The sequence below is a fragment of the Vicia villosa genome, unplaced genomic scaffold, assembly GCF_029867415.1.
Source record: "Vicia villosa cultivar HV-30 ecotype Madison, WI unplaced genomic scaffold, Vvil1.0 ctg.000227F_1_1, whole genome shotgun sequence".
Lineage (NCBI taxonomy): Eukaryota > Viridiplantae > Streptophyta > Magnoliopsida > Fabales > Fabaceae > Vicia > Vicia villosa.
In genome coordinates, this window is record NW_026705085.1 from 85051 (window position 1) to 108161 (window position 23111).

Below are 23111 nucleotides of genomic sequence, written 5' to 3' on the forward strand. Positions count from 1 at the left end.
GAAGGTTGTGAGCTATCCACCATGGATTACTAATATATTCCCAGTACCTAAGAAAGACAGAAAAGTCAGAATGTGTGTAGACTACAGAGATTTGAATCGAGCAAGTCCCTAAGATGATTTTCCCCTACCACATATTGATATCCTAGTTGATAGTACTACGCAGTAAAAAGTGTTTTCTTTAATGGATGGTTTCTCAGGTTATAAATAGATTAAGATGGCACCCGAAGATATGGAAAAGACAACTTTCACTACTCCTTGGGGCACATTTTGTTACAAAGTCATGCCGTTTGGGTTGAATAATGCAGGGGCAACGTATCAGCATGCAATGTGTCATACCCCAAAATTTGCCCTCATATATTTACGAATGACACTTTATTACGAATAAAAGTAATGGCACGTTTGGTAAGAGTGTAAGGTTTGCGGGTACAAGGTCCCAAGTTCGAATCCCATGTCTGGCATTTTTTATTTTTTTTTATTTAACTTTACTTCTGTTTTAAATTATTTTCAAAAAAATCATAAAATTGTATTTTTTTAATTATTTTTAATCAATTTTCGTATTTTATTAATTATGTATTTTAAAATATTAATTTTTTTATTTTTTTTTATTTTTCCATTTTTATTCATAGAAATTACCAAAAAAATCATAAAATAAAATAAAAAAAGATTTGAAAACTTTCTTTCCTTTTTCTCTTTTTAGGAAGAACACTTATTTTTAGAAAAGAATTATTGTAATTAGTTAAAATAATTTTTGAGTCTTAAATGAAATAATATTTGATTTTTAAACCTGAATTATATTTGATTGATTAAATGATTTTATTCTATTTTTAATTAACCTAATTTTATGTGTATATATATACTAACATTTTCTACACTTTTGGGGGGACATTCACGGATAACAGCAAAATTGGAATAGCAGCGAAGAAAAGTTGAACTTTGACAAACACCGCCGTCAACCATTCCACACGGTCGGAACGCTACCAGCGCCTCCGTCGCTCACGGGTTTCTGATAGGCATCACTGCGTAATTCTCTCGCTGACAACACCGCAACTACCAGCAGCTGACGCATCCAACAACTCTGTCGGCCGGAAAACCACCGCGCTGGATCCACAGCGCCTCCGGTCAAACTCATCCTTCGCGTGATCCTCCGATGAAATCATCGTCCGCCCTCGGATTGCCGTTTCAATGTGTTGATGTAAGTATTTCTCTTTTCTTGTTTGATCTGCATCTATAGGCGATAACGTTGTTAATTCTCTGGTTTTTTCCTTGAATATTCACCGTGGTTTTTTTTTATTAGAACAAACATGGCTGTGTTGTTTCTGTATTTTGTTCGGTGTACAGGGATAAAAGAAGAACATAGTAAAGGAAATGTATCGTGACCTTCTTTTTTTTATTGTTATAATGTTTTGTTTTTTTAATTAGACCACATGTGAAACTGTGATTGGATGGTACTTTTTTACTTTGAAAATTCAAAGAGAGAGAACGAAGGATTGTTGTTGATGCCATGTTTCACTTTTTTTTCCCTCTTGTTTTAATTTCTTAGTATTTATCCACTAGTTATATAAATTCAATTAGGATTTTAGAAATTATAAAAATGGACTTTGGATCTTTAGTTAGTTAGTTAGATTAATTTAATTAATTTTGTTTAACTAATTTATTATAATTCATTAATTTTAGTTTAGTTTATTTTATTGCATTGTTTTTAATCATATTAATCAAACATGTCAAGAAACAAAAATAACCCTTTTTTATTTTGTTAGTTTTTATCCAATAAGCTTTTTTCGTACAAATTTAGATTTATTAGTTTACTCAACTTCACTAATTTGTTTTTTGTGAGATTAGTTTACTTAATTTCTACCATTATAAAATATCAAAAATATTAGGTTTAGTTTCTTTTCTATTTACTCGATATAACAATATTTAAAAATATTAAAAAATATTATTTTAGTTAATATTTGTTTAGAAATTAATATATTTGTATTTTTTGTTAATTTTTTTATTAATCATTGTTCATATTATTTTATATATCCGTCCTCCCACTTTCTTGTTTATTGCGAGGTACATTCGAGCTGTTCATCTATTCCTGTGGATATTTGCAAATTCATCATCAATCTCCTACCATCCAGATCTAACGTACACAAAGCTGAAGGTTTACCATGCACCCTCACTCGAAGGGTTTGTCCTGCCCGAGGCTTCCCGCCAACCATATCAGATCAAATGCAAAGCTAAGTATCTATTTTTCTTTATTTATTTATTTAGCCTTACAATATTTGTCCTTTTATTTTAGGGCTAGTTCTTTTACCTTCGAACCAATAATGCACTCACTCCCTCTGTTTATTCTGTCTTTTTCAATTTTTAGGGTTCGTCGACTGCCAAAGCTACGAGTACTGGTAACCCTAAACCCTGATATTTCTTGTCTTTTATTACTTGTGCCAAACCCTATTAGGGATCCGCTGGTTTCATTGTCCCCTTCCCCATATTGCTATTGTTATTGCTGTATGATAAACTGCGTGGTTAGTAATTTAGGGAGTGTAACCTTGAATTGAATTAGCCTCACTAACTATAAGATAATTTAATCGAATTAATCACGTGATTGTTGCACACACGCACCCTTTTGGGGTAACCTCTCTGTTGCCTTGTTGCCTGTTGCCTGTTGCCTTTGTGTTTTTTGCAGAATAAGCCATGTCCCTCGAATACGAGGATACCTCAGCCATGCTGCCTCGATAATTAAAGGTCATATGACCCTAAATGATGCTGCCTTCGATACACAAATATGACCTCGACCCTCGGAAGTTGCCTACGGAAAAAGGCTGAGGTATCTTCTGGCTGCCTACGAAAAGGCTTATTCTGATCCTTCCCCTTAGACTACCTGCCCCTCTATGGCATGGGTCAGTCTTTGGGCAAAGGATATCTCGACGACCCTTCAACCTCCAAACGAAAGGCTTCCTGCCCACTTATGGCAAGGATTGACCCTTTCATTCTGAAAGGCTAAAAAGAGACCTATCATCTGAGTTTAAGGTAATTGCCCCTAATTGCCTTGCAATGCTCAAACAATTTTAATATTCTTTCTCACAATTCTTCGAAAACTGGCTACACTCATTTACGAGTTAAAGTCCACTTTTTTCTTTCATCTACTTTTTCTAAAAAAACAAACGAGCAAGCAAAGCAATTAAGAGCCCATGGAAAACCATGGATGCAAAGGGTGCCTTACACCTTCCCTTTGCATAAATTACCCCCCGAACTTAGATTTCTTAAAAAGGTTTTTTCTGTTTCTTTTAGCCTTTCTGAATTCGTTTGGATAAAATAAAAGTCGGTGGCGACTCTTGCTTAACCGCGACATTTCGATTGATAAAAAGTCAGTTCACCGTATCACAGAACTGGCGACTCTGCTGGGGATTAAAATTCGATAAAAGAGGGGTTACCTTAAAAGTTTAGGAATCACTAAAATGTTTTCTATTGCCTGCTTTGCTTATTTTATTTTTCAGGGCTGTTTTGGGAAAATTGAAGGACGAATCCTATTCCCGGATTCAAGAACACTTAAGATTAGGAGCGGCATAGTCATGGAGACCCCCCTTGTGCATGCTTGGGGTTGGTCAAAATGAAGTTCGCGCTTGAGTTAGGCCTCCACTGGTTATTGTGTACCTCTTTTGCATGAGAGAGGTTTATGCATGTATCTTTGGGTGCGTCGGAGCTCAAGGACCTTTAGTCACCTTTAACCCATCCTGACTTTTAGGAACGTAGTGGGAGGGCTATTCTTGGTGCATGCCAAGTTATGGTCGCTACCCGATACTACAGCTCAGATAGGTTTCTTCCTAAAGTATCATTGCGTGGTATGCATGTACCATGTTCGAGGGTGCTTTAGAGGGGGCTGACAATTCTGAGTCACTTGGTAGAACCCGTTGCTGAAATCTCCTTATCCATAAAAATACCCTTGGGAAGGACACCTGATCAGACTCCATGCAAGCCTTAAGCCAAAAATTGTGTGACTTGCGTGACTTGTGTGACTTGTTTGTGTTTGCTACTAACCTTCGTTCCTCGCAGGTTTTGTTGAAAGGACTCACTTGTCCTTACTATTATCTCACACTATGCCTAATTAACTTCATTCGCATAACATCATGACATCATAAGCATAACATGATTTAACTAACCCTTTCAAGGATCTTAGGGATTTAGGGCACACAATTTCATGTGCTCTTATCAAGGACGGAATTCCTATCTAGGGGCAGGAGGATTTACTTTCCTCTGGCCATTTGTCTTCCAAATCAAAGACACCACACCTATCAATGGGCAAAAGGATTTATTTTCCTTTGGCGTTATGCCTTCCAATTCAAAGGCTCCGTACCTATCAAGGGGCAAAAGGATTTATCTTCCTCTAGCCATATACCTTCAAATTCAGAGATATCCTGAATCAGAGGCGATGACCCACTCGATATGGTGAGCTTGGTTCTCTAAGAAAGACGTTCAAAGACAAAATTCAGAATTCTTCAGACAAAGACGCGACCAAATCATTTTCTAATATTGCTAACTAAATTCCTAAAGATCCTTGAAAAGATTGCATTTGCATTCATAACATCACATAGAACTAACTTTTCCTTTCAGGTCGACCAACTGGTCAGACAGATACCATCAACAAATCAATCTCTATCAGATGAACATTCTGGAAGCTTGACCCCCAGACTTCTGAAACATTCCAATTAGATATACATTCCGGAAGCTCGAACCCCGGACATTCTGAAAGTTCCAATCAGATGAACATTCTGGAAGCTTGACCCCCAGACTTCTGAAACATTCCAATCAGATAAACATTTCGGAAGCTTGAACCCCGGACATTCTGAAAGTTCCAATCAGATGAACATTCTGGAAGCATGACCCCCAGACTTCTGAAACATTCCAATCAGATATACATTCCGGAAGCTCGAACCCCAGACATTCTGAAAGTTCCAATCAGATGAACATTCTGGAAGCTTGACCCCCAGACTTCTGAAACATTCCAATCAGATATACATTCCGGAAGCTTGAACCCTGGACATTCTGAAAGTTCCAATCAGATGAACATTCTGGAAGCTTGACCCCCAGACTTCTGAAACATTCCAATCAGACATACATTCCGGAAGCTCGAACCCCGGATACTCTGAATCTCTACACCAGTTCCACAACAACAACGCAAGCCAGATGTACCTAAGCGCCAATTCACCAAAATCAATATGTCGTCAGCTCAAGCATTACAACATTTGTAAAGATCAAATTGATTACTCTGAGAGATTCTCCTAAGAATTCTAACACCTCCACTCCTGGCTATAAACTCAATGCGAGGTGCGCGTGCCATTCCAACTTTCCTGGACATTACAAAAACAATTGCTGGACATTGAAGAATAAGATCAAAGATCTGATCAATGACGGAGAAATCAAATTCGACCCTCTTGAATATTCCTGTGGTGATCACCGCTCTTATGCCTAGTCATGACAATACTGATTGACGTCTGGCAGGACGAACTTTTGGATCATTATATCTACTTTCATGCGCAATTCCTATTCTGTTTGTTTAAACATTCGGCTTATGATATACATTATCTGTTTTAATAATCATCATCAGTGCATTGCATATGTTTGTCTTGAATAAATTATTTCACTATCACTCATCTAAACTGCATCTTTACTCTACATATGTTTTATGATACTCAACTCCTGCTAAAGCTGTATACCTTTTGAGGGAGGATGACGAAAATGATACCGCGAACTCATACAGTATGCTTTTGAGCGGACTATGCTGACGATGTACAGGCATTGCTTTAATTCCTAAACAGTGGAGATATAAGGATGTTAATCCCTCGTCAACCCCTTTGAGCCTAAGAAGTAGAAGTTTCTCTCTTGAACAAATTAAAAACCCTTGATCATAACCTGGGGCAGGGTAGTTCTCAGTTAATTTGGCTGTGCATTCTATTTTAAGAGAATCATTCAGTACCCCTTTCGATAAAGGCTTCAATCACAAGCGTTCATCCGCACACATCAAAGAAGTGTTGGAGATGACAATCAAAAAACAATGATGGTTCGTCAATCATCAAACAAGACAGTCAATATCTTCAAAAGAAAAAATGAAAAAATATATATACAAAGAAAAGCCTGCTAAGTCAAAAATCAAAAGACGACTTAGGCAAAATCAAGGCATCCCGCTGACTGTAATCTCAGAAATAAACAGTTCAGGCAAAAGTTAGGAATATCAAAAAGATGAAAAAAGAGAAGTCAATATACAACACAATGTTGTGACTACCAAAGGAAGAAGCGACTGCCATCTCAAAAGCTTTCCTTGCTTGTGAACCATCATCATTATCAAAGGTGCAAATCCAAAAGTCTCTTGGAACCTGAATGCACAAGTTGAATTAACTGAGCTTAGGATCGAAGATCATCACGAAGAGGGGTGGGTACAATCAATTTTTGAGCCTTTATCCTTCGTTTCTTAAACCGTGAACCAAGCCACGTTACAACCCTTAAAAGTCCTAACTGAAGCATGGTTAGTTCGAAAGCATACTGTCACAAAAAAGGTATCCTGACTCCTTAAGGTTTACCAAAAATGCTGAGTTGATATTTCATTTTTTACAAACATCACGCTTTTACAAACGTCACGTTGTTACAAATATCATGTCTTTACAAATGTCATGTTTTTACATCTCCAGTTTTAATGTTTTTCAAAAACTCAAGACAAACGTATGCATTGCATCTCATGAATACATTATTAAACATATTCTGCTACATAATTTCAAATGTTAGCAACAGAAAGAATTTGCACAGGGTACAACTAATGATTGAAAGTTATCCCGATAAACAAAATTACTCCAAGGAAGCCATGTCTCTTACGTATACAAGGGGCATGACATGTTTCGTCCAATCAATCTGGGGCAATCAAGTCAAGATTCTGAGAATCTCTCATGGATGCTCGAACAATCAGGGGCATGCACCCAAGCATATCTAAAGCTACTCCCCAATCAACGTGAGACATTGTCATGAGCCTATGATTACTGGGGGCATATCGCCCATAGTAAACATCTCATAAAGTCCTCGCGAGGCGAATCTTTCCAAAGTTCCTGCTAACTGGGGCAAATCTATGCAAGTCCAAATTCAACATCTTGATCAATACTCAGTGGCGTGTCCTGAATCAAGTAGTAAGTTACTATGATACTGGGGGCAACTTTCAAGACACCCATGTCTCCCCACAGAGCCAGGTTCACAAAACCACCTCCCCGCAGAGTAATCATTAAGAAGACATCTTCAAACATACTCGTCCTGACAAAGACATAGCTCCTCAACAAAGTTTACATTTTCAACACTGCTGGTTCTCCAACACTTTGTTCTTCTCCAACATGGTTTATTAATCCCCAGTCAGGGTACATCAAGTTACTGATCATCCCCAAGCAGAAATCATAAATCCCCAGCTACACATCTTCAAAACAAGATCAAATATCCAATCCACAAGGATACATAGATTTGTTTTCTCAGAACAACATCAGTCATACATCATATACATCACATACATATTCATACATTGCATACATTACTTTATGATAAACATACAGGAGAAAACTCGTCATACAGTACATGCATCATGACATTGCATATTTCTAATTTTGTTTTCAGGTTCCGCTTCGACAAACATTCCTCTCAAATATAATCGAGATGAAGATTCACATTCCAAAACTTCATCAAAATAACTTACCAACTCCAATGTACAAGCATTCTCTATCAGATATGGTCTAATATATGACCCGTTCCGGTATTCTCAGTCAGATATGGTCAAATGTATGACTCGTTCTGGCGTTATCCTTCAGATATGGTTTAGTGAATAACTCGTTCTGACATCCTTCATCAGATATGGTCTAATATATGACCCGTTCCGGTATTCTCAGTCAGATATGGTCAAATGTATGACTCGTTCTGGCATTATCCATCAGATATGGTCTAATATACGACCCGTTCCGGTATTTTTAGTCAGATATGGTCTAAATGTATGACTCGTTCTGGCATTAACCATCAGATATGGTTTAATGTATGACTCGTTCTGGTATTCACCTTCAGATATGGTTTAATGAATAACTCGTTCTGATATCCCTCCTCAGATATGGTCTAATGTACGACTCGTTCTGCTATTCCTCTACAGATATGGTCTAAATGTATGACCCGTTTCTCTCATCACAAACAACGCTAACACGATCAATCTCTAACAAATACTTCTCAAACGCTCCGAACCGAATCTAATGCATGATTTGCTGGATGGCATATTCAAGCCCATCTCCGACAAAAGTCCCTACATCAGCTAGGGCAAATTTCTTGGTATTCTAGTGTTCAATCATCTTCCACCTTCAGATACCGACTGGCATACAAACCACTCTACATCTTCAGGTTTAAGACAATTGAACAGGGGCAGCTGTCATACCCCAAAATTTGCCCTCATATATTTACGAATGACACTTTATTACGAATAAAAGTAATGGCACGTTTGGTAAGAGTGTAAGGTTTGCGGGTACAAGGTCCCAAGTTCGAATCCCATGTCTGGCATTTTTTATTTTTTTTTATTTAACTTTACTTCTGTTTTAAATTATTTTCAAAAAAATCATAAAATTGTATTTTTTTAATTATTTTTAATCAATTTTCGTATTTTATTAATTATGTATTTTAAAATATTAATTTTTTTATTTTTTTTTATTTTTCCATTTTTATTCATAGAAATTACCAAAAAAATCATAAAATAAAATAAAAAAAGATTTGAAAACTTTCTTTCCTTTTTCTCTTTTTAGGAAGAACACTTATTTTTAGAAAAGAATTATTGTAATTAGTTAAAATAATTTTTGAGTCTTAAATGAAATAATATTTGATTTTTAAACCTGAATTATATTTGATTGATTAAATGATTTTATTCTATTTTTAATTAACCTAATTTTATGTGTATATATATACTAACATTTTCTACACTTTTGGGGGGACATTCACGGATAACAGCAAAATTGGAATAGCAGCGAAGAAAAGTTGAACTTTGACAAACACCGCCGTCAACCATTCCACACGGTCGGAACGCTACCAGCGCCTCCGTCGCTCACGGGTTTCTGATAGGCATCACTGCGTAATTCTCTCGCTGACAACACCGCAACTACCAGCAGCTGACGCATCCAACAACTCTGTCGGCCGGAAAACCACCGCGCTGGATCCACAGCGCCTCCGGTCAAACTCATCCTTCGCGTGATCCTCCGATGAAATCATCGTCCGCCCTCGGATTGCCGTTTCAATGTGTTGATGTAAGTTTTTCTCTTTTCTTGTTTGATCTGCATCTATAGGCGATAACGTTGTTAATTCTCTGGTTTTTTCCTTGAATATTCACCGTGGTTTTTTTTTATTAGAACAAACATGGCTGTGTTGTTTCTGTATTTTGTTCGGTGTACAGGGATAAAAGAAGAACATAGTAAAGGAAATGTATCGTGACCTTCTTTTTTTTATTGTTATAATGTTTTGTTTTTTTAATTAGACCACATGTGAAACTGTGATTGGATGGTACTTTTTTACTTTGAAAATTCAAAGAGAGAGAACGAAGGATTGTTGTTGATGCCATGTTTCACTTTTTTTTCCCTCTTGTTTTAATTTCTTAGTATTTATCCACTAGTTATATAAATTCAATTAGGATTTTAGAAATTATAAAAATGGACTTTGGATCTTTAGTTAGTTAGTTAGATTAATTTAATTAATTTTGTTTAACTAATTTATTATAATTCATTAATTTTAGTTTAGTTTATTTTATTGCATTGTTTTTAATCATATTAATCAAACATGTCAAGAAACAAAAATAACCCTTTTTTATTTTGTTAGTTTTTATCCAATAAGCTTTTTTCGTACAAATTTAGATTTATTAGTTTACTCAACTTCACTAATTTGTTTTTTGTGAGATTAGTTTACTTAATTTCTACCATTATAAAATATCAAAAATATTAGGTTTAGTTTCTTTTCTATTTACTCGATATAACAATATTTAAAAATATTAAAAAATATTATTTTAGTTAATATTTGTTTAGAAATTAATATATTTGTATTTTTTGTTAATTTTTTTATTAATCATTGTTCATATTATTTTATATATCCGTCCTCCCACTTTCTTGTTTATTGCGAGGTACATTCGAGCTGTTCATCTATTCCTGTGGATATTTGCAAATTCATCATCAATCTCCTACCATCCAGATCTAACGTACACAAAGCTGAAGGTTTACCATGCACCCTCACTCGAAGGGTTTGTCCTGCCCGAGGCTTCCCGCCAACCATATCAGATCAAATGCAAAGCTAAGTATCTATTTTTCTTTATTTATTTATTTAGCCTTACAATATTTGTCCTTTTATTTTAGGGCTAGTTCTTTTACCTTCGAACCAATAATGCACTCACTCCCTCTGTTTATTCTGTCTTTTTCAATTTTTAGGGTTCGTCGACTGCCAAAGCTACGAGTACTGGTAACCCTAAACCCTGATATTTCTTGTCTTTTATTACTTGTGCCAAACCCTATTAGGGATCCGCTGGTTTCATTGTCCCCTTCCCCATATTGCTATTGTTATTGCTGTATGATAAACTGCGTGGTTAGTAATTTAGGGAGTGTAACCTTGAATTGAATTAGCCTCACTAACTATAAGATAATTTAATCGAATTAATCACGTGATTGTTGCACACACGCACCCTTTTGGGGTAACCTCTCTGTTGCCTTGTTGCCTGTTGCCTGTTGCCTTTGTGTTTTTTGCAGAATAAGCCATGTCCCTCGAATACGAGGATACCTCAGCCATGCTGCCTCGATAATTAAAGGTCATATGACCCTAAATGATGCTGCCTTCGATACACAAATATGACCTCGACCCTCGGAAGTTGCCTACGGAAAAAGGCTGAGGTATCTTCTGGCTGCCTACGAAAAGGCTTATTCTGATCCTTCCCCTTAGACTACCTGCCCCTCTATGGCATGGGTCAGTCTTTGGGCAAAGGATATCTCGACGACCCTTCAACCTCCAAACGAAAGGCTTCCTGCCCACTTATGGCAAGGATTGACCCTTTCATTCTGAAAGGCTAAAAAGAGACCTATCATCTGAGTTTAAGGTAATTGCCCCTAATTGCCTTGCAATGCTCAAACAATTTTAATATTCTTTCTCACAATTCTTCGAAAACTGGCTACACTCATTTACGAGTTAAAGTCCACTTTTTTCTTTCATCTACTTTTTCTAAAAAAACAAACGAGCAAGCAAAGCAATTAAGAGCCCATGGAAAACCATGGATGCAAAGGGTGCCTTACACCTTCCCTTTGCATAAATTACCCCCCGAACTTAGATTTCTTAAAAAGGTTTTTTCTGTTTCTTTTAGCCTTTCTGAATTCGTTTGGATAAAATAAAAGTCGGTGGCGACTCTTGCTTAACCGCGACATTTCGATTGATAAAAAGTCAGTTCACCGTATCACAGAACTGGCGACTCTGCTGGGGATTAAAATTCGATAAAAGAGGGGTTACCTTAAAAGTTTAGGAATCACTAAAATGTTTTCTATTGCCTGCTTTGCTTATTTTATTTTTCAGGGCTGTTTTGGGAAAATTGAAGGACGAATCCTATTCCCGGATTCAAGAACACTTAAGATTAGGAGCGGCATAGTCATGGAGACCCCCCTTGTGCATGCTTGGGGTTGGTCAAAATGAAGTTCGCGCTTGAGTTAGGCCTCCACTGGTTATTGTGTACCTCTTTTGCATGAGAGAGGTTTATGCATGTATCTTTGGGTGCGTCGGAGCTCAAGGACCTTTAGTCACCTTTAACCCATCCTGACTTTTAGGAACGTAGTGGGAGGGCTATTCTTGGTGCATGCCAAGTTATGGTCGCTACCCGATACTACAGCTCAGATAGGTTTCTTCCTAAAGTATCATTGCGTGGTATGCATGTACCATGTTCGAGGGTGCTTTAGAGGGGGCTGACAATTCTGAGTCACTTGGTAGAACCCGTTGCTGAAATCTCCTTATCCATAAAAATACCCTTGGGAAGGACACCTGATCAGACTCCATGCAAGCCTTAAGCCAAAAATTGTGTGACTTGCGTGACTTGTGTGACTTGTTTGTGTTTGCTACTAACCTTCGTTCCTCGCAGGTTTTGTTGAAAGGACTCACTTGTCCTTACTATTATCTCACACTATGCCTAATTAACTTCATTCGCATAACATCATGACATCATAAGCATAACATGATTTAACTAACCCTTTCAAGGATCTTAGGGATTTAGGGCACACAATTTCATGTGCTCTTATCAAGGACGGAATTCCTATCTAGGGGCAGGAGGATTTACTTTCCTCTGGCCATTTGTCTTCCAAATCAAAGACACCACACCTATCAATGGGCAAAAGGATTTATTTTCCTTTGGCGTTATGCCTTCCAATTCAAAGGCTCCGTACCTATCAAGGGGCAAAAGGATTTATCTTCCTCTAGCCATATACCTTCAAATTCAGAGATATCCTGAATCAGAGGCGATGACCCACTCGATATGGTGAGCTTGGTTCTCTAAGAAAGACGTTCAAAGACAAAATTCAGAATTCTTCAGACAAAGACGCGACCAAATCATTTTCTAATATTGCTAACTAAATTCCTAAAGATCCTTGAAAAGATTGCATTTGCATTCATAACATCACATAGAACTAACTTTTCCTTTCAGGTCGACCAACTGGTCAGACAGATACCATCAACAAATCAATCTCTATCAGATGAACATTCTGGAAGCTTGACCCCCAGACTTCTGAAACATTCCAATTAGATATACATTCCGGAAGCTCGAACCCCGGACATTCTGAAAGTTCCAATCAGATGAACATTCTGGAAGCTTGACCCCCAGACTTCTGAAACATTCCAATCAGATAAACATTTCGGAAGCTTGAACCCCGGACATTCTGAAAGTTCCAATCAGATGAACATTCTGGAAGCATGACCCCCAGACTTCTGAAACATTCCAATCAGATATACATTCCGGAAGCTCGAACCCCAGACATTCTGAAAGTTCCAATCAGATGAACATTCTGGAAGCTTGACCCCCAGACTTCTGAAACATTCCAATCAGATATACATTCCGGAAGCTTGAACCCTGGACATTCTGAAAGTTCCAATCAGATGAACATTCTGGAAGCTTGACCCCCAGACTTCTGAAACATTCCAATCAGACATACATTCCGGAAGCTCGAACCCCGGATACTCTGAATCTCTACACCAGTTCCACAACAACAACGCAAGCCAGATGTACCTAAGCGCCAATTCACCAAAATCAATATGTCGTCAGCTCAAGCATTACAACATTTGTAAAGATCAAATTGATTACTCTGAGAGATTCTCCTAAGAATTCTAACACCTCCACTCCTGGCTATAAACTCAATGCGAGGTGCGCGTGCCATTCCAACTTTCCTGGACATTACAAAAACAATTGCTGGACATTGAAGAATAAGATCAAAGATCTGATCAATGACGGAGAAATCAAATTCGACCCTCTTGAATATTCCTGTGGTGATCACCGCTCTTATGCCTAGTCATGACAATACTGATTGACGTCTGGCAGGACGAACTTTTGGATCATTATATCTACTTTCATGCGCAATTCCTATTCTGTTTGTTTAAACATTCGGCTTATGATATACATTATCTATTTTAATAATCATCATCAGTGCATTGCATATGTTTGTCTTGAATAAATTATTTCACTATCACTCATCTAAACTGCATCTTTACTCTACATATGTTTTATGATACTCAACTCCTGCTAAAGCTGTATACCTTTTGAGGGAGGATGACGAAAATGATACCGCGAACTCATACAGTATGCTTTTGAGCGGACTATGCTGACGATGTACAGGCATTGCTTTAATTCCTAAACAGTGGAGATATAAGGATGTTAATCCCTCGTCAACCCCTTTGAGCCTAAGAAGTAGAAGTTTCTCTCTTGAACAAATTAAAAACCCTTGATCATAACCTGGGGCAGGGTAGTTCTCAGTTAATTTGGCTGTGCATTCTATTTTAAGAGAATCATTCAGTACCCCTTTCGATAAAGGCTTCAATCACAAGCGTTCATCCGCACACATCAAAGAAGTGTTGGAGATGACAATCAAAAAACAATGATGGTTCGTCAATCATCAAACAAGACAGTCAATATCTTCAAAAGAAAAAATGAAAAAATATATATACAAAGAAAAGCCTGCTAAGTCAAAAATCAAAAGACGACTTAGGCAAAATCAAGGCATCCCGCTGACTGTAATCTCAGAAATAAACAGTTCAGGCAAAAGTTAGGAATATCAAAAAGATGAAAAAAGAGAAGTCAATATACAACACAATGTTGTGACTACCAAAGGAAGAAGCGACTGCCATCTCAAAAGCTTTCCTTGCTTGTGAACCATCATCATTATCAAAGGTGCAAATCCAAAAGTCTCTTGGAACCTGAATGCACAAGTTGAATTAACTGAGCTTAGGATCGAAGATCATCACGAAGAGGGGTGGGTACAATCAATTTTTGAGCCTTTATCCTTCGTTTCTTAAACCGTGAACCAAGCCACGTTACAACCCTTAAAAGTCCTAACTGAAGCATGGTTAGTTCGAAAGCATACTGTCACAAAAAAGGTATCCTGACTCCTTAAGGTTTACCAAAAATGCTGAGTTGATATTTCATTTTTTACAAACATCACGCTTTTACAAACGTCACGTTGTTACAAATATCATGTCTTTACAAATGTCATGTTTTTACATCTCCAGTTTTAATGTTTTTCAAAAACTCAAGACAAACGTATGCATTGCATCTCATGAATACATTATTAAACATATTCTGCTACATAATTTCAAATGTTAGCAACAGAAAGAATTTGCACAGGGTACAACTAATGATTGAAAGTTATCCCGATAAACAAAATTACTCCAAGGAAGCCATGTCTCTTACGTATACAAGGGGCATGACATGTTTCGTCCAATCAATCTGGGGCAATCAAGTCAAGATTCTGAGAATCTCTCATGGATGCTCGAACAATCAGGGGCATGCACCCAAGCATATCTAAAGCTACTCCCCAATCAACGTGAGACATTGTCATGAGCCTATGATTACTGGGGGCATATCGCCCATAGTAAACATCTCATAAAGTCCTCGCGAGGCGAATCTTTCCAAAGTTCCTGCTAACTGGGGCAAATCTATGCAAGTCCAAATTCAACATCTTGATCAATACTCAGTGGCGTGTCCTGAATCAAGTAGTAAGTTACTATGATACTGGGGGCAACTTTCAAGACACCCATGTCTCCCCACAGAGCCAGGTTCACAAAACCACCTCCCCGCAGAGTAATCATTAAGAAGACATCTTCAAACATACTCGTCCTGACAAAGACATAGCTCCTCAACAAAGTTTACATTTTCAACACTGCTGGTTCTCCAACACTTTGTTCTTCTCCAACATGGTTTATTAATCCCCAGTCAGGGTACATCAAGTTACTGATCATCCCCAAGCAGAAATCATAAATCCCCAGCTACACATCTTCAAAACAAGATCAAATATCCAATCCACAAGGATACATAGATTTGTTTTCTCAGAACAACATCAGTCATACATCATATACATCACATACATATTCATACATTGCATACATTACTTTATGATAAACATACAGGAGAAAACTCGTCATACAGTACATGCATCATGACATTGCATATTTCTAATTTTGTTTTCAGGTTCCGCTTCGACAAACATTCCTCTCAAATATAATCGAGATGAAGATTCACATTCCAAAACTTCATCAAAATAACTTACCAACTCCAATGTACAAGCATTCTCTATCAGATATGGTCTAATATATGACCCGTTCCGGTATTCTCAGTCAGATATGGTCAAATGTATGACTCGTTCTGGCGTTATCCTTCAGATATGGTTTAGTGAATAACTCGTTCTGACATCCTTCATCAGATATGGTCTAATATATGACCCGTTCCGGTATTCTCAGTCAGATATGGTCAAATGTATGACTCGTTCTGGCATTATCCATCAGATATGGTCTAATATACGACCCGTTCCGGTATTTTTAGTCAGATATGGTCTAAATGTATGACTCGTTCTGGCATTAACCATCAGATATGGTTTAATGTATGACTCGTTCTGGTATTCACCTTCAGATATGGTTTAATGAATAACTCGTTCTGATATCCCTCCTCAGATATGGTCTAATGTACGACTCGTTCTGCTATTCCTCTACAGATATGGTCTAAATGTATGACCCGTTTCTCTCATCACAAACAACGCTAACACGATCAATCTCTAACAAATACTTCTCAAACGCTCCGAACCGAATCTAATGCATGATTTGCTGGATGGCATATTCAAGCCCATCTCCGACAAAAGTCCCTACATCAGCTAGGGCAAATTTCTTGGTATTCTAGTGTTCAATCATCTTCCACCTTCAGATACCGACTGGCATACAAACCACTCTACATCTTCAGGTTTAAGACAATTGAACAGGGGCAGCTGTCATACCCCAAAATTTGCCCTCATATATTTACGAATGACACTTTATTACGAATAAAAGTAATGGCACGTTTGGTAAGAGTGTAAGGTTTGCGGGTACAAGGTCCCAAGTTCGAATCCCATGTCTGGCATTTTTTATTTTTTTTTATTTAACTTTACTTCTGTTTTAAATTATTTTCAAAAAAATCATAAAATTGTATTTTTTTAATTATTTTTAATCAATTTTCGTATTTTATTAATTATGTATTTTAAAATATTAATTTTTTTATTTTTTTTTATTTTTCCATTTTTATTCATAGAAATTACCAAAAAAATCATAAAATAAAATAAAAAAAGATTTGAAAACTTTCTTTCCTTTTTCTCTTTTTAGGAAGAACACTTATTTTTAGAAAAGAATTATTGTAATTAGTTAAAATAATTTTTGAGTCTTAAATGAAATAATATTTGATTTTTAAACCTGAATTATATTTGATTGATTAAATGATTTTATTCTATTTTTAATTAACCTAATTTTATGTGTATATATATACTAACATTTTCTACACTTTTGGGGGGACATTCACGGATAACAGCAAAATTGGAATAGCAGCGAAGAAAAGTTGAACTTTGACAAACACCGCCGTCAACCATTCCACACGGTCGGAACGCTACCAGCGCCTCCGTCGCTCACGGGTTTCTGATAGGCATCACTGCGTAATTCTCTCGCTGACAACACCGCAACTACCAGCAGCTGACGCATCCAACAACTCTGTCGGCCGGAAAACCACCGCGCTGGATCCACAGCGCCTCCGGTCAAACTCATCCTTCGCGTGATCCTCCGATGAAATCATCGTCCGCCCTCGGATTGCCGTTTCAATGTGTTGATGTAAGTTTTTCTCTTTTCTTGTTTGATCTGCATCTATAGGCGATAACGTTGTTAATTCTCTGGTTTTTTCCTTGAATATTCACCGTGGTTTTTTTTTATTAGAACAAACATGGCTGTGTTGTTTCTGTATTTTGTTCGGTGTACAGGGATAAAAGAAGAACATAGTAAAGGAAATGTATCGTGACCTTCTTTTTTTTATTGTTATAATGTTTTGTTTTTTTAATTAGACCACATGTGAAACTGTGATTGGATGGTACTTTTTTACTTTGAAAATTCAAAGAGAGAGAACGAAGGATTGTTGTTGATGCCATGTTTCACTTTTTTTTCCCTCTTGTTTTAATTTCTTAGTATTTATCCACTAGTTATATAAATTCAATTAGGATTTTAGAAATTATAAAAATGGACTTTGGATCTTTAGTTAGTTAGTTAGATTAATTTAATTAATTTTGTTTAACTAATTTATTATAATTCATTAATTTTAGTTTAGTTTATTTTATTGCATTGTTTTTAATCATATTAATCAAACATGTCAAGAAACAAAAATAACCCTTTTTTATTTTGTTAGTTTTTATCCAATAAGCTTTTTTCGTACAAATTTAGATTTATTAGTTTACTCAACTTCACTAATTTGTTTTTTGTGAGATTAGTTTACTTAATTTCTACCATTATAAAATATCAAAAATATTAGGTTTAGTTTCTTTTCTATTTACTCGATATAACAATATTTAAAAATATTAAAAAATATTATTTTAGTTAATATTTGTTTAGAAATTAATATATTTGTATTTTTTGTTAATTTTTTTATTAATCATTGTTCATATTATTTTATATATCCGTCCTCCCACTTTCTTGTTTATTGCGAGGTACATTCGAGCTGTTCATCTATTCCTGTGGATATTTGCAAATTCATCATCAATCTCCTACCATCCAGATCTAACGTACACAAAGCTGAAGGTTTACCATGCACCCTCACTCGAAGGGTTTGTCCTGCCCGAGGCTTCCCGCCAACCATATCAGATCAAATGCAAAGCTAAGTATCTATTTTTCTTTATTTATTTATTTAGCCTTACAATATTTGTCCTTTTATTTTAGGGCTAGTTCTTTTACCTTCGAACCAATAATGCACTCACTCCCTCTGTTTATTCTGTCTTTTTCAATTTTTAGGGTTCGTCGACTGCCAAAGCTACGAGTACTGGTAACCCTAAACCCTGATATTTCTTGTCTTTTATTACTTGTGCCAAACCCTATTAGGGATCCGCTGGTTTCATTGTCCCCTTCCCCATATTGCTATTGTTATTGCTGTATGATAAACTGCGTGGTTAGTAATTTAGGGAGTGTAACCTTGAATTGAATTAGCCTCACTAACTATAAGATAATTTAATCGAATTAATCACGTGATTGTTGCACACACGCACCCTTTTGGGGTAACCTCTCTGTTGCCTTGTTGCCTTGTTGCCTGTTGCCTGTTGCCTTTGTGTTTTTTGCAGAATAAGCCATGTCCCTCGAATACGAGGATACCTCAGCCATGCTGCCTCGATAATTAAAGGTCATATACCCTAAATGATGCTGCCTTCGATACACAAATATGACCTCGACCCTCGGAAGTTGCCTACGGAAAAAGGCTGAGGTATCTTCTGGCTGCCTACGAAAAGGCTTATTCTGATCCTTCCCCTTAGACTACCTTCCCCTCTATGGCATGGGTCAGTCTTTGGGCAAAGGATATCTCGACGACCCTTCAACCTCCAAACGAAAGGCTTCCTGCCCACTTATGGCAAGGATTGACCCTTTCATTCTGAAAGGCTAAAAAGAGACCTATCATCTGAGTTTAAGGTAATTGCCCCTAATTGCCTTGCAATGCTCAAACAATTTTAATATTCTTTCTCACAATTCTTCGAAAACTGGCTACACTCATTTACGAGTTAAAGTCCACTTTTTTCTTTCATCTACTTTTTCTAAAAAACAAACGAGCAAGCAAAGCAATTAAGAGCCCATGGAAAACCATGGATGCAAAGGGTGCCTTACACCTTCCCTTTGCATAAATTACCCCCCGAACTTAGATTTCTTAAAAAGGTTTTTTCTGTTTCTTTTAGCTTTTCTGAATTCGTTTGGATAAAATAAAAGTCGGTGGCAACTCTTGCTTAACCGCGACATTTCGATTGATAAAAAGTCAGTTCACCGTATCACACAATGGTAGCTTTGTTCCATGATATGTCGCCTCGGTTTTTTTTGTGGGATGCGAACTGACTCTTCTTTTATTTTTGAGTTGTGAAAATCAAAGAGTCGCCACCGACGTTTATTTTATCCAATTAAGGAAAGGTTTATAAAAGAAACAGAAAAAGACCTTAAAGAGATTTTGGGTTCGGGGGTAGGTTATACAAAGGGAAGGTGTTAGCACCCTTTGTATCCATGGTTATCCATGGGCTCTTAATTGCTTAGCTCACTTGTTTGAATTGTTTGTTTTGCTTGAAATGCTTGTATGTGGTTTTAAATATTTTGTAAAGAGTTAACTTTGTAATGATCCTTGTGCGGATGTATACAAAGTATTTATCTTTCGAAAGATGTTTTGATGGTTTGAAATAGATTTTTAACTTCGTAATGATCCTTGTTTGGATCTATACAAAGTGTAGTCTTTTGAAAGTTTGTTTTGGAAAAACAGTGATATGTGAGAACTTTTGTTGTTTTTGATTGAGCAAGAAATTAGGAGGTATACCCTAAGTTTATAAGGTTTTTTCCCATTTCTTTAGAAAGTTTTCTTTGACTGGATATAGAAGAAAAATTTGAACTTTTGCATTTGAAATAATATGATTGGTTTTGAAAAGAGTAACAGAGGGATTACCCTAAGAGGTGCAAGTGTGATTGTGTTTTGTTTTCAGATATGTTTTGTCTTGAGATTAGTGATCTAGTGCTTCAGTTATTATTCTTGACATACACGCAGTTTTATATGTACTAAAATTTAAAGTGCGGGAATGTAAAATGCGGAAAGTAAATCTACGCTATTACATCGATTGTGCGAGAAATGTAAACTACGCTATTTACATGAATTTGACAACCTATACACTTATCTATGAATTTAAATTGCAATAAGATAAAGGGAAAATATTTTTGGATTTTTTGGATTGGTTAATTTAATTATAATTAAGGCATATTTAATTTAATTAAAAGGTTAAGAATTAGAAATAAAATTTAAACCTAAAAAAATTTAAGTCTAAAATATGTTCAAATTGTTTGTTAATTAATTTTAAAATAAAATTAATTTTTTGTGATTTTTGAAATTGTTTTGGAGATTCTTAAGTTAATTAACATATAATTATACAAATAATTATACACATAAATTAAACTTAAAGATAAAAATATTCTAATTATGTACAAAATTAGTTCATGATATGTAAACTTAATTTAATAAAAGAAAATATTTTTTTTCTGATTTTTTGATAGGTTAGAAATAATTAAAAGATAAATATATAAGTATTATCTAATTAATTAAACATAATATTTTAATTATGAATAAAAATATAATATTTTTGTGTCAAAAAAATAATACAATATTTTATCAACCTAAAAATATTTTTTTTATATTTTTTTTTTATTTTTTAAACTATTTTTAAATAATTTTGCAAAGAAAATTAAATAAAATGGAAAATATAAAATCAATGGTCATGTGTGGTTGAAGGGGGAGTCCATGGTATGGACTGGCATGTCATGTGCGTTTGATTGAGTGACCAGATGAATCTGATGGTGACTGGAGCGAAGGTGTATGGCACAAACATAACTTGCAAAGCACCGGATCAGAGATTTTAAAAAAAATAAAACGCGCGCGCCCTCTGGCCAATGGGAGGGAGCCACGTCTCATCTTCTTCCTCAGAAAAGCTTTTTACACCGTTCATTTACAGGGAGCTGTAAAAAGCTTCAATCTTTTACACCTGTGCAACACGAATAGGGGTTAGACACAAAAGAAATTTGGCGCGAGGCCATGGTTCGATTCGTCTGGTTCATATGAGTTTAATAGCACCACTTAGAACCTACAATTTTGCCTAAATCGTAAATCCCTAATTTTGAGCTCAAGAACCTTAAAATGGTAATTGCTCGTACAGGTGTCCAAACACCAATTAAGTTTCCAGAAACGATCAAAACATCAAAACAAACTTAAATATATGATTACATCGTGTTAAATATGCATGTGCAATCGTATTTTTGTAAGTTTTTGTTTGAACAAACCGTAGGCTTTAATGGATGATTCAGGGCGTTTTGATTATTGGAAAGGATTGGGATAGTTTCAGAATTACTTGAGGAACGTGTTTGGATGTTTATTTGTACTTGAAATTAGCTTAAACTCAGAATTCGAAATTTAAATTTCTTTGAAAATTTCAAGTGTGATACAAGTATAATATTGGCTCTGAATTCGTGTGTGTTTGATGCTGATGGACTCAAGCTACTTATAGGCAATATTGAATGCTGAGAACTTAAGCAACCATGCCTTTCTTCCATACTTGAGTGCTTTTGAATCTTTGAATTTTTTATGAATAAAAACTTTGAAAATCTTGGCCATGGCTTCAATTTTCTTCACCCCTCTTGCCATAGGTCTTTTGTACATCTCTACCCCATTATTTGAATCAATCTTGGTGACTCATGCTAGAGACAAAACCTTGGATAATTGTCTTGGATCATTTCTTTTTTAATTTAACTTTAAATGAAGTAAAATTAAATCAAAAAAAGAAATAAAAATGTCATGGGCCTAAGGTTGGTCGTGGGTGGCCTTAAACATCCTTAGGAACATGTTTGGATCACAAATGCTTGGGCCCTTTTGAAAAAAAAACAAATTTGATCAATGTTGGTTTCATGCATTTTCCCAAAAAAATGGACAACTTCAACAAGGCATAACTCCCTCAATTTTGATCATATGAAGGAGTTCTTGTACTTTTTAGAAACCTCAAGATGTCCTCTATAAGCTACTTTGGAAGCTTTTTTGCATTTGGAGAAGTTATCTTGATGTTATGGGCTTTGACAAAAAAACTGCTTTTTGTTGACTTTGAAAATGACCTGTAATGTCTTGGCTCATATTTTCCAAATGGTAAATCCAATGACCATGGGACCAATTTCATTTGAAAGATAATTGAATTTCCTTCAAAGTGAGATTTGGTTGGAATTTTTCGGATGAGCGAGGAGAGAGTTATGGCCGGTCAAAGTTCAGTTGACTTTTTAGGAGAAAACCCTAATTTTGAAACTTAGAGTTTTGTCGATTTCTGAACTTTTCTTGATGAATTATGATCAACCATTGATCAAATGATGAATCTTTTGACAAAATGTGGATGTTGAAAAAAAATTGCATTTTTGACTGTCTGTTAACTTTTCGGTCAAACTGGTCGTCTGTTGATTGTTTGAGCTGTTGACTGTGCGTCCGAGCGAATCGAAGTTTGAAAATTTGTTTGGTGGTAATTTGAGACATATGGAGATCCATGAAATCCATTTTGAGGTCTCAAAAACTTGTTCTCCTAAAAAAAAAGCAAAAACCCTAGTTAGGGACTGTTTGTGTAGGAGACAGTTAGGCGTACCTGATTTTTGTGCAGTGTCGAGTCTCTGCTGATCATGTGATTATCAGAAGACTTCTGGAACAAAAATCTTGGAAATTTGAAATGCAAAAGATTGATTTGACTGATGGTACAAACACGGAGAATCGTGTTGTCAGCGGGTTTGACTGTTAACTGACTGTCCGGGTATTATCATAGCAGTTAAAGGGAAAACTTAACAGT

General features: G+C 36.1%; 1 long non-coding RNA gene across 2 annotated transcripts; it reads left to right on the forward strand.

Moving 5' to 3' along the window:
- The first annotated feature begins 364 nt into the window (after positions 1-364).
- Positions 365-18772, forward strand: LOC131625592 (uncharacterized). Of its 2 annotated transcripts, none has more exons than XR_009290910.1 (2): positions 365-17364; positions 17467-18772. It is a non-coding gene; the product is annotated as an uncharacterized LOC131625592 (long non-coding RNA). The 2 variants fall into 2 exon arrangements; XR_009290911.1 differs by having other exon boundaries at positions 18228-18772.
- Positions 18773-23111: the final 4339 nt, after the last annotated feature.